Source organism: Triturus cristatus, chromosome 1_2, assembly GCF_964204655.1.
Source record: "Triturus cristatus chromosome 1_2, aTriCri1.1, whole genome shotgun sequence".
NCBI lineage: Eukaryota > Metazoa > Chordata > Amphibia > Caudata > Salamandridae > Triturus > Triturus cristatus.
This window is the reverse complement of record NC_140580.1, coordinates 960,201,069-960,214,050: the sequence shown is the minus strand read 5'-3', so window position 1 is coordinate 960,214,050 and position 12,982 is coordinate 960,201,069. Positions and strand designations below refer to the sequence as shown.

At 45.6% G+C, this 12,982-nt stretch overlaps 1 protein-coding gene across 1 annotated transcript in view; it reads right to left on the bottom strand.

The window, feature by feature from the left end:
* Positions 1–12,347, bottom strand: part of RNF224 (ring finger protein 224) — a 101,718-nt gene extending 89,371 nt beyond the window's left edge. Inside the window, exon 1 of the mRNA XM_085610132.1 lies at positions 12,148–12,347. The gene's annotated coding sequence lies outside the window, so the exon portion shown is untranslated. The remainder of the gene's footprint in view (positions 1–12,147) is intronic.
* Between the last annotated feature and the right edge of the window lie 635 nt (positions 12,348–12,982).

The following is a 12,982-nucleotide window of genomic DNA, read 5'->3' as shown; positions in this document are numbered from 1 at the left end:
GACAGGGGCTGTGGATGTGGATTCTCTCAGACAGCCACCGGGGGAGGAGGGGGTTGATGTGTGTCCTGCCTTTCCTGCATGAGTCAGGGCTGGGCTGAATAGACCTGGGCTGCATTCAGAGTAGTGGGAGGAGTTTTCACTAGCACCTGAATAGACCTGGTCTGCATTTAGAGTGGTGGGAGGAGATTTTTCTTGCACCTGAATAGGGCCTGTCACCCTTGCACAATGCTGTCTCCACCCCCTGTGGTAATGCTGCACCAGTGAGGACAGAACTGGTTTGGACTGGGCTTAGTGACCCTTGCACAAAGAGAACAAAGATATTTTGGGGTATAAGTATTAGACCTAAAAACCCCAGAACTTTAGATCACTTCTGGAATCAAGAGGAACCTTTGCCAAGGAGAAGAGCTGGAGAAACTGGAGGAGGAGTATTGCCCCTTTGCTGTGTGCTGTCTGGGGTTTGCCTGCAGTTGCTGTTTCTGCCAAGGAAAGGACAAGGACTTTGTTGTGTGCTGTGCACCCTGCTTGAGGAAGATCTCCAAGGGCTTGAGTTGAGCTTGCCTCCTGTTCTGAAGTCTCAGGGACACAAAGACTTCACCCAAATCACCCAAGAACTTACATGCTGGGGGTTCTGACCTGCCAAGAGGTGCCTGTGACTGTGTTTGGCCTCTGGAGGTTGTTCCTGCTGTTGGGAGCTGGAAAAACAAAGCAACTACAAGAAAATCGGCGCATCGCTCTTCTTGCGCAGTTTTCCCGACACAGCACCGTGCTGCAAGAAGAATCTCCATGCCTCGCCGCACTGCTGCCGAAACCGATGCAGCGCCTGTCGCCGCTGCATGAACCGATGCATCGAGGGATCGCGGCTGAAGAAACCAAGAGCAGCGCTGCTCGACGACGACGCTTCCCAGATTTCCAAGCATCATACCTGTGCGGCAAGTTTTCCCGACACATCACCCGCAGACCAGAATCGTCTTGGAGTCGATGCATCACTTCCCCCTACAGACCGGAAACGACGCATCACTTCTCCTGCGTGCAGCAGAAGTGTCACATCGCCTCCCCATGGTCTCAGGAACTGACGCATCTTTTTGTGTTCTTGACGCTTCCCATCTCTGCAGCTGTTAAGCCTTGTGAATTTTGTCGCAACTACCGGTACTTTGAGAGAAATTACTCATCCATAGTTTTCTATGGACCAAGTTGTTTGAACCCTTTAAAAGTCAAATTCCTAATACTTGTATGATGGATTTGTGTCATTTTGGTCTTGTTAAAGTTTAGATAAAGATACTTTATTTTTCCTAAACTGGTATGGTGTCGATTTCTGGTGTTATCACTGTGTGTTTTGAGTACAAATACTTTACACATTGCCTTTGGGATAGGCCTGTCTGCTCGTGCCAAGCTACCCAGTGGGTAAGCAGGGGTTATCTAAAGTGTGTATCCCCTTACCCCCCTGACTAGAAGCAAGGGTCCCTATTTGGACAAAGGTCCCTACCTATGCCAGCTAGAGACCTCCATTTCTAACACCACTATTTCGATTTTGCACCTATCTGGAACTCCCCGGGTACCCCAGATTGTCTGAGGGATAGGCTGAGTATTTCACTAAGGAGGGCTAGGATAACTACCTGGGGGAATTGTTAACAGTGCAGAGGGTAGTACCCTGTGAAGTTCTAAGGGTCAATACTGGGGGTTCCCTACCAAGGTTTAAATATCTGCAGCTGTCTTCTTGGTTTGCAGCACTATTCTGGAGACATGGGGTGTCTGGAAATTTGTGATCTAAAAGTAAGGAGTTTGCCATGTGGTACTGGAAGTTTTTGGAAGCTGGGGATAGAAAAATTAAGGCGCCATATTCTGTATGGGAAGGAATGATTCTGGAGACCGAAGTTCAATCTGTGTGGCAAACCTACTCTGTGGTTAAACCAGCCAACCTTAAGCAAAATCATTTTTTTACCATCAACAGATTAAAAGATCGCAAGGTTTGCACAGGAGCCTATCCCCAGATGTAGAAGGTGTGGCCTTTTAAGAGCTGATGACCAACATGTTTTTTCACTTGTTCTGGGATAAAGGATTATTGACATGATGTTGAGAATGTGTGATATCTTGGGTTTTAATATCATGTTAAGCCTCGTGTTTGTCCTAATGGGCATTGAAATGGCTTCTCGTAGTTTGCCCAGTAGAGTGCAGAGGCGCCTTTTGTTCTATCTTATGCTTCTAGCCAGGACAGAGATCTGTAAGCGTTAGACTGATCCATCTTCTCCTAGCACGACAGACTGGCACAAGGCTGTACATTGGAATTGCCATATGGATATTGAGAGTAAACCTGATGGGACAAATGTGAATATCATATGGGCTGGCTTTCATAGATGGAGTAGTATGCTGGCACTGGAATCAATAGAATGAGAGGTCCTATGATTACACCGAGGCGCCGCCTGGGTAACAGGGCAGATGGCTCAACTGGTGTGGCATGAGCCACTGTTAAATGCGGCAGGCTGCGGGCCGGATTACTATTGTCAAAATGGCTGAGTTTGCAAAAGCCGTTATGATATGAGGACATAAAAAAGGATTAAGGTGTAGACTCCTCACTCAAGTTCAACCTGTATCGTGCAACATACCTAGAGCGTGAAGGACACAACACTATAGGCATATTCCACAGTCAGATATACTCTCCTAATGAATCTGCTTAATCAACAGAAATAAAAGGCTACAGTTATAAGTGGGGGCTCGAAATCCTGTGCTAGCATTTGGCCTTTTATCCTTCTGATGATTCAGAAACAGACTGCAGAAGATGGGTCTTTGTCGAGTCTGCTGGACTAAATGCAATATGTTCACCCAGCATTCAGGCGGGCTGTTCAAATGTAGAATTGATACATCTCACACCTTTAAGAATCAGACACACCATGCATGTCTGGATTCGGGTAACAGCCAATAGTATCATGGATGTGTTTCCTGCATACATGTAGAAACTGCATGCGTAGCTACGTTGCATTCTACAGTATTAAAGATTGAAGCATTGCATCCTAAAGCATTAACAATTGCAACTCGGTAACACACTGAAGCATCAATGACTGTAGCACTGTGACATCCTACAGAATCTTGGTCTGGAATACTAATATTCTACCATGTAAATGGTGGAATTACTATTTCATCCAACAGTGTGAAGGACTGAAGCACTGCAACACACTACGTTATTGTGGATTGAAATCTTGTTACATCATATAGTATGGAGACTGAAATGCTAACACTGTATATTGTCAAGGTCTGGAGCACTGTATGACTGAAACAATGTAACATCCTACAGCAGAAAAGACTAAGGGAATATAACATCATATAGCATCAAGGGTTAAACCTTAAATATCCTACAGTATCAAGGACTGAACCTTATACCATCCAAAAGTGTAATATCCTAGGGGCATATGTATCAAACGATTTTGTATTCGCAAACGCTGCGAATCGCAAACAAATAGCGTTTGCGAATACAACATCGCAAAATGAGATGTATGTGGCATTTCAGCATCGCATTCTTAAGGAATCGCTAATTTTGCGATTTCTTAAGTTTGCGGAAGCATTTAAGAAATCGCAAATTGCGATTCCTTAAATGCTATGTAACACGCACCCAAGTTGTGCGATTTCTCCCGAAGAAATCGCAAATTACCACCAACTTCAAGTTGGTGGTAATTTGCGATTTCTGTGCAAAATGCACTTTTTGGCATTTTTCAAAGTGCCATGTGGCGCACATACATGCCCTTAGGGCATGTATGTGCGCCATTTGCGCACACATGCTGATTTCAGGGGTGCATCAGGGTGTCATCATGACACCCTTGCACCTTTGAAAATATTCTCAATTTGCGATTAGCAAATTGCGATTCGCAAATTGAGAAAGATTTCCCATTCATTGCTATGGACCTCCTGGCCCATAGGAATGAATGGGAAGGTATTCCTTAATTCCGATTTCGCAATTTGCTAATCGCAATTAAGGAATTTTAAGAATTCGCAAAATTTGTGCGAATTTTTAGATACATCCCGTTTTGCAATTCTCAAATAGCGATTCTCAAAAAATCGCTATTTGAGAATCGCAAATGGAGATTTTGATACATATGCCCCCTACAGGAGTAAGGACTAAGACAATATAACATTGTATAGCATCAGAGTGAACCTTAAACATCCTACAGTATCAAGGACTGAACCTTATACCATCCTAAAACATCCTAGAGCAGGAAGGACTAATGCAATGTAACATCATATAGCATTATAACATTCTGCAGTAGTATCAAGGATTGAACCTTATACCATCCTGAAGTGTAACATCCGACAGCAGTAAGCACTAAGGCAATATAACATTGTATAGCACCAAGGGTGAACCTTATAACATCATACAGTATCAAGGACTGAACCTTAGACCATCCTACAATGTTATGGACTTAAAGGCTTGAGCATCCTATGGTATCCAGGACTGAAGTGTGAGTGTCGATGACTACAGCACTGTATGAAGGACCAGTAATTGCCAACACTATTGGCTGATTTAGATACTGCGGATGTCCCACGCCTATTCACCATATTTAGGGTGCATAGACTTCAATACACACTAAAAATTGTGAAAATGACATCTGCTGCTTTTTTCCACCATCCGCCAAACTCTTAACTAGGCCCTGTATCTAGCTTCCCTTGAAGTGATTCACAGGTCAAGCCAACAGTAAACATACAGCAACACCTCAGCTTACACATACCTTAAATGGCTGTCATGGGACCTTGCTTACAGCAATCAACACAGCTTACACAAATCTTAAATGGCTGTCCTGGGACCTCGCTTACAGCAATCAACACAGCTTACACATATCTTAAATGGCTGTCTTTGGACTTCGCTTACATCACTCACCACATATTAAAAATACCTTAAAAGGCTGTAATGGGACTTCGTTTACAGCACTCAACACTCCTAGCAAATACCTTAAATGGCTGTCACGGGACTTAGTTTACAGCAATCAACACAGATTAAATATACCTTAAATGGCTGTCATGAGACCTTGCTTACAGGCCTCACCACAGATTACAAATACCTTTAAGGACTGTCATGGGACCTCGCTTACAGCATTCGCCACAGCTTGCATATAACTTAAATGTCTGTTGTGTGACCTCGCTTACAGAACTTACCACAGTTTACATGCACCTTAAATTATTGTCATGGGACTTCGCTTAAAGCACTCACAGCAGCTTACATATACTTTAAATGGATGCCGTGGGACCTCGCTTACAGCGCTTACCGCAGAATACAAATACCTTTTATGGCTGTCATAGGACCTCACTTACAACACTGGACACAGCTTACCATACCTTAAATGGCTGTCGTGGGACCTCACTTATAGCACTCACCACAGATTAGGAATACTTTATATGGCTGTCGTAGGACCTCACTTACAACACTCACCACATATTACGAATACCTTATATGGCTGCCATGGGACTTCAATTACAGCACTCGCCACAGATTACGAATACCTTATATGGCTGCCATGGGACTTCAATTACAGCACTCACCACAGCTTACAAAAACTTGAAATGGCTGTCATGGGATCTTGCTTACAGCACTCACCACAGTTTACATATAACTTATATGGCTGTCATGGGACCTCATTTAGAGCACTCACCACAAATTACAAATACAGTAACAGGTTGTCATGGGACCTCTATTACAGCACAAACCATAGTTTACAAATACCTAAATGGCTGTCATGGGATTTCAAAAGCCCTCACCAGTAACTCAATCTCTCACGGAACACTTGATAAACAAAACAGAAGAGACGTGCACTATGGGTGAGAGTCAAGGTACTCTCTACATAACTCACAACAAAAACATCTTACTAGCAGGGGCGTAATGTAACTCTTTAAACGTTTGCGGGACGGGGGACCCCCAACCATTCAGGGGTCCCCCAATCCTTCAAAGTGGCCCCATTCCTCCCTAAGGCCAATAAATATCTTTGAGATATTGGAGACTCAGGGCCCCGCTTCGCATTCTGTAGGGGGACTCCATCATGTTACATTATGCCAATTCTTACTGGATAAGACATTAAAGGGGGTTGAACAATGTAGAGGGGAAAAAACTATTTTATGGCAAGACTGGAGTCTAGCACCATGTAAAACACTTCATCGTCACTCCTCTGCACAGCACTTTAAAGAACAAAACATAACATCCCCACAACAAATGGAATTAGAATCCTTATTCTGGCTGCAAAATACCCTTGCTGTTCAACATTCCCACTTTCTGAAACCTGATCCTCAATAGTACATCCCAGTAGCGTGGAAAGGATGGAATGGGCCTTGGTTCAATCAAGGAAAATGGCCCATTTGATTGCATTGGGGTAGTAATATATGAGTTCAATGGGCCCGATGCCTGCAGCTGCTACACGAATGGTAGGTTTTGCCCTGGTGCAGCCAACACTCTAGGAAGGAGGGCACCTAAGGACGTTTTGAGTAAAAAAGAAGGGAGTTAAAAGGGGTGATAAAAACAATTCTCTTCTCTCAGTTCTGCACCTCTAAAAATCACCAACAGCAGGTTCTCTAGAACATTGCTGTGTTTGATGATTTCAGCTGGGGTTTTCAGATGTATAGTGACAGCAATCATCAGATGCCCCCATTAAGACTGGATTATAAACATACATCAGGGCTTTAAGTGGGCCGGGTCTCACCGGTGCTGATCACCGGCAGTTTTTTAAAGAAGGCCTCGAAACGGGTCTCTATCGGGCTCTGTTTTGTGCCCTGGCACAGGCGGTCCGTTTTTTTCCACATTGCAGTGACAGCAGGCACATCGATGTGCGCGTGCTCAGACTGCTCACTTCTCACTAATGAAGAAGTTACGGCATGACGTCATGCAAGGTGAGCGTTGTAGGGGAAGGGAAATCCTTTAGAGTCATTTTCACTCTGAATTTCTTTCTCTTTTGGAAACTCAGGAGCAGCAACATTGTCGTGGTGTCACCAGGGCTTTACGTGGAAGCTTTTTCAATATTATATGCAAGCCATAGTTGCTGCTTATTTATCTTATGCAACTAACAACCATTGACAAAGCCAATAGTTCTAACTTGTTGTAGGTATGATGTTACTTGTTGTATCATATATCTGGATGCAATGACAGAAACAGCAAAATACAAGTCGGGCAGCACACTATGCTAAGCACAGATTTTTAGCTTATGTCTTTTTAAGCCACGCCCTTAATTACATTGGCTACGCCCCTTTGAGAGACCCCCCAGTTTTTTCATCCCACTTGAAGCCCTAACATACATCCAACACTTGCTACTAACAGCTACTTATCGCACATATGCACTTGACAAGCAATGGATTCCTGTACCAATCGATGAACTACAGAGGTTCTTGTTGCTCTCTCACCCACCAAACAATCTGAAACTCTTTAAGGGCCTCATGTACAAATTTGCGATTACCAAATGCAAATTTTTGCGATTTGTTATTTGGTAATCGCAAACTCTGAAGAAAGGTGTCTTTGACACAATTTGTGATTCCCAGTGGGTTGCAAATAGACCTACCTCATGTGTATTAATGATTTAGGTCTTGCTATGTGACACATTGGGAATTACTAAAATTACAAGGATGATGGCCTGCTAGGGTCAGCAGACCACCATGTTTGTGAATGCTTTAAAGAAAGCAATTTTTTTCTTTTAATTGCAGCACGTTTTCCTTAAAGGAAAATGGGATGTTTTTTTTAAAAACTGATACGTTTTCTTTTCATTACTTAAGAGTAGGCAGTGGTCCGTGGGAACACTGCCTGCACTTAAAACAAGCATTGGCATAGCCAATAGGTCTCGCTTTTGGGACCTTATCAGTGATTAGCCATGCAACACTTGATGTTGTTTAATGAAGGATATTGTGCTGGATAACTAAACACTTTTAATGTCCCAATGGCGAGACCTATTGGCTATGCATTGGGGGGCCTTATAAGTGTTAAGGTAGAGCTATTGACTTTGCCAATGTTTCTAAGCTGTGCTGTAGAGAAGTGTGGCTGCTGTGCAGCATGTTGAGAAGTTGTAATTAAAAAGTGTAAGAAGCACTGAGTGATGCTGTGATGACGTTGAGTGATGCTGTGCTGGCCCTGAGTTATGCAGCGGTGGCGTTGAGTGATGCTGTGCTGGCCCTGAGTGATGCTGTGGTGGCCCTGAGTGATGCTGTGGTGGCCCTAAGTGATGCTGTGGTGGTGCTGACTGATGCTGTGGTGATGCTGTTTGATGCTGTGGTGGTGCTGGGTGATGCTGTGGTGAAGGTGAGTGATCCTGTGGTAGTCCTGAGTGATTCTGTGGTGGTGCTGACTGATGCTGTAGTGGTGCTGACTGGTGATGTGGTGGTGCTGTGCTGGCCCTGAGTGATGCTCTGGTGGCCCTGAGTGATGCTGTGGTGGCCCTGAGTGATGCTGTGGTGGCCCTGAGTGATGCTGTGGTGGTGCTGACTGATGCTGTGGTGATGCTGTTTGATGCTGTGGTGGTGCTGGGTGATGCTGTGGTGAAGGTGAGTGATCCTGTGGTAGTGCTGAGTGACGCTGTGTTGGTACTGACTGATGCTGTGGTGGTGCTGACTGATGCTGTGGTGGTCCTGAGTGATGCTGTGGTGGTGCTGACTGATGCTGTGGTGGCGTTGAGTGATCCTGTGCTGGCCCTGAGTGATGCTGTGGTGGCCCTGGGTGATGCTGTTGTGGCCCTGAGTGATGCTGTGGTGGTGCTGACTGATGCTGTGGTGATGCTGATTGATGATGTGGAGTTGCTGAGTAATGCTGGTGGTACTGAGTGATGCTGTGGTGTTCCTGAGTGATGCTGTAGTGGTGCTGAGTGATGTTGTGGTGAAGGTGAGTGATGCTGTGGTGGCCCTGAGTGATGCTGTGGTGGTGCTGAGTGGTGATGTGGTGTTGTTGAGTGATGCAGTGTTGCCCCTGAGAGATAAGAGCATTGAAAATAAGTACAGAGATGAAGGACAAACGGGCCAAGAGAGGCAGCTGGGGGACACAGCTAGACAAGTAAGAGGGGAAAGAATCACTTGCTCAACCAGGAGGTGTGTGCGGAAACGTATTTCAGTCAGCCCCTTGCTGTTAGTAGCTTTGTAAGACTTTCCACGCTCTTCTTATCCCTCATGTCCTCGCGATGAATCCAGGAGTCTGGAAGGCAGGGTGTGACTTCCGTATAACAGTGCAGGCGGTGAAAGTACCATTTCATTTTTTGTTCACCCACCCTAATCTGGTTGTAGGGCACCAGAGTGACAGGAAAGATCAAAACCCTGTCCCTTTAAGTGTTCCTGCTCTAACGTTCACATCACATGACTGTTCCATGCCAGCATTAATGCTAGACACTTTTCCAACTTCTCACTTCTGTTGCAACAGAGTCTTGTAGATCCGGGTCGGACATTATGGTTTTGAGACTAAGGTATTTGTGATGTATTTGTATTAACGTATTTTTTGGGCGTCTGTGACAGGCTTGTAGGTTGCAAGAAAACGCTAGACAGTTTATGGCGTGGGAGCAGGGAATAATGGCCGCATAGTTAAATTAGTGTAAAGGACAATAATTGCGCTGCATAGCTACCAGGTGCCCCTTGCCCTGTCAGCTGAACACTTCCAGAGTCTGGGCGTTATAGCCTGCATTTTTTTGTAAAGCTGAGATTTTGTATTCCATACATAATAAAAAGCGAAATTATCCAGAATGGAATGTCCTTGTGTTTATGTAATTAAAAATCTGCATAGTTGCCACCAGTGATTCAGCAGTTATGCTGCTGCTAAAAGCGAACATGCGCAGCATTGGGAACGTGCAAAGGGCAGAGTACTCTGGCACTGGCACAGAGGGGTGCATTGTCTGGGTACAAAGGGCTGGTTTGGTTGCAAGGCACACTGGTGTTGTAGTTAAGGGAGTGCCCTGGGCTTTAGGTGGGATGAAAAAGAGGCCGCGAGACACGCTCTGTGGTGGGGGAGGGGCATTGTGGCGAAACTTTCCTGAATGTAATTTCCTTGTGTTTGTGTAATTAAAAATCTGCATAGTTGCCACCAGTGATTTAGCAGTTATGCTACTGCTGAAAGTGAGTGTAAGCAGCATGGGGAACGGGCAAAGGGCAGGGTACTCTGGCACTGGCACAGAGGGGTGCATTGTCTGGGTACAAAGGGCTGGTTTGGTTGCAAGACACACTGGTGTCGCGGTTAAGGGAGTGCCCTGGGCTTTAAGTGGGATGAAAAAGCAGCCGTGAGACACGCTCTGTAGTGGGGAGGGGCATTACATCGAAACTTTCTAGAATGTAATTTCCTTGTGTTTCCCCGCCTTCCTCGAGCTCGCTCCTCACTGCCATGTGACAGATGGAAGATGGCTGGAGGGCAACTGGGGAGGCCCTCGAGCTCGCCAGGGTTCTTATTGTCTCATCATCTTCCTGTGTAGCTAAATGAAGTCAGTACTGCTAGGAAATCTGTATTTATGTTCTAATTGCAATGTTTCCATTTCCTGCACATCAGCAGAACAGGAAAGCAGAGAGATGGAACAAACAGCTAACGTGTTTTTATGTTATTAACAATCTGCTGGAGTCGAACCGGAGCAGTGATAGTGAGTCTGTGGTCTTTGGTGAGTCGGAGGGGTCATGTTTCTGTGTAGTTAAGCAGAAATATTCCAGGCTTTCATAAAAGTATTACCAAAGCTCTTGAATGAAGCTGTAAGGAGAATGCAGTAGCTTCTTTCTGCGCTCTGCGTTTACCCGCCACTTGGGACTGTATCCAAGCGCGCCGCGCATTCTGTCATTTTAATTAACAAGTTACAAATACATGAAGAAAAGAACAGACTTGCGAGGGACAAACTACGAAAGCAAGGGAACATTAACAGGAGGCAAGGTTGGGGAGGGGGGCAGAGTGAATCCTATGGGTACGAGCAAAGGTGCACCGGGATGGAAAGGGGACGATAAAATTAATATTTAAAAAGGACGCGAGTGATGCGCACGCATGCGCGGCAGCAGGAAAAAGTGAAAGTGATCGCGCTGTAAGGGTGCCGCAAGCTATGTGCTTAATGAGGCATGACGGAAAGGCAGATGGCGGCTGCCCGCGCGCGTAACTGCAAGCTTGAGGCCAGCAAAAGCGTGTGGTAGCACTTTGAAAACTCACTTACTAAATGTCTCGCAGAGCACCGCATGCGCTAGCTCAGGCAAGACCTAAAAATGCTTTTACAAACATTTTAAAAAGGAAAGCGGTCCCTTGGGGACCTCTTTCCCATTTGCGAATGGGTTACCACCTACTTGAAGTAGGTGGTAAAATGCAAATGTTTTGCGACCGCATTTCAGTTGCAAATCATTCACACGTGTCACTCCCATTCGGAATTAGGAAGGGGTGCCCTAAACATGCCCCTTCCACATAACGAATCGCAAACCCAATTTACGATTTGGTAATAGGTTACTGAATCTCAGATAAGGCTTTGTACAATTGAAAAACCCTTTTTGCGTTCGCAAACTGTTTGTGACCACAAAAAGTATATGTGGCCCTAAATGACCGCACCTCGCCCACAAAACCAGATGACACCTCTGTTTGCGATGGAAACATTTAGAAAACCATACTGCAGACTACTGAACGGCCGCGCAATTCCATACTAATAACAGATAGTGTGCCATACAGGAGACAATAATTAACAATAAGAATAACAGAACTGCAATATCCCAATGTATGAAGGATCGAAACCAATATAACATCATATAGTGCCTAGGGCTGAGACACTGTAATATGGAGAACTGAAACACTGTAATTTCCGACACTATGAACGCCTAATAAAGTACGGTGCTTCAAACCTACAATGCAATTTGAACCGCCTGGGGTATCTTTCAGATAGATACACGCTGCTTCTGACACACGTGAAAAAATTTTTAGTATGAAGGAATCAACAATGTCTGCCCGTCCTCCTATCTTGTATTTTATGCTTCCACTTTTAAAGGTAAGGATGCTGACAACAGGTGTTATCTCTATGTGAATAATTGGACCATTTCCCTGTATCCAAGACTTGAAGCAGCCTAAGGACGTACGGCACTTTCGTTAGTTCGCTGATGAGTATGACGGGATGCCTCCTCAAAGTATGAAGAACTAAAGAAAAAGCCTCACAACGTCACCCATTAACAGCGCGCGCCGCCGCGCTCCGTTAAGGTGACGCCATCGCGGCACCAGCTCACCTCTCTCACAAACGTCGGACACTGCGTTGACGGCGAACACAAACCGGATCGCTCCTGTCGGCAGCCATGGCCTCCTTTCTCGTTCAGGCCTTGGAACCCGTCGCGCGGCAGTCAGCCTCCACCTACAGGCGCTAGCGGCGCATCTCCAGGACCCCTCTCCGCCCAGAGGAGAGCATCGGAGGGAAGCTCCAGGGAGAGGCGGCTCCGGTACCGATGGGGCTGCCAGCTGAGGAGGGCATGGCAGCTGCGTACTGTACGGAGCGTCGCCCGGCCCCATTCACTGTCTGTTTCGCCTGCGCAATTATAGCAGGCTCGGGTTACACAAGCCGAGCTCGGCTATTGTAACCGGCATACTGAAGGATCCGCAGAAATATTGGCTTACAGAATGCCTGGCCGCACAAAGGACATGAAACCCGAGAGTGCCCTTTACGTCTTCCAAGGGTTATTTAATATTCAATTATCTCAACGGTTCATACATGGCATTTAGCAGTTATTGAATCTACAGGTGACACTGGGGCAGGACAGCCGAACTGCTCATCTATAGTGATAATTGTTTTCCTCCAGTCACCTAGGGCAGGTGCTGCGTGTTGGTATGCCTGTTCTTTATGAAGGACAGCAGTCATAAGGAGCATTTTCTTAAGGCATACATGTTGTGGTAATAAATGACTCCAAACGACGGTAACATTAAAAAAGTTTATTCTCTCTGTGGGAGAGCGGCAGGCGCACAGCTCTTGTGGCCGTAGGACAACTGTCAATCACATGGAGTCTTGGCATTTTCTCCAGGTGCTGGGTAGCAACCTCGCGCGACAGGGAGAATGCCATTGCCAACACGACA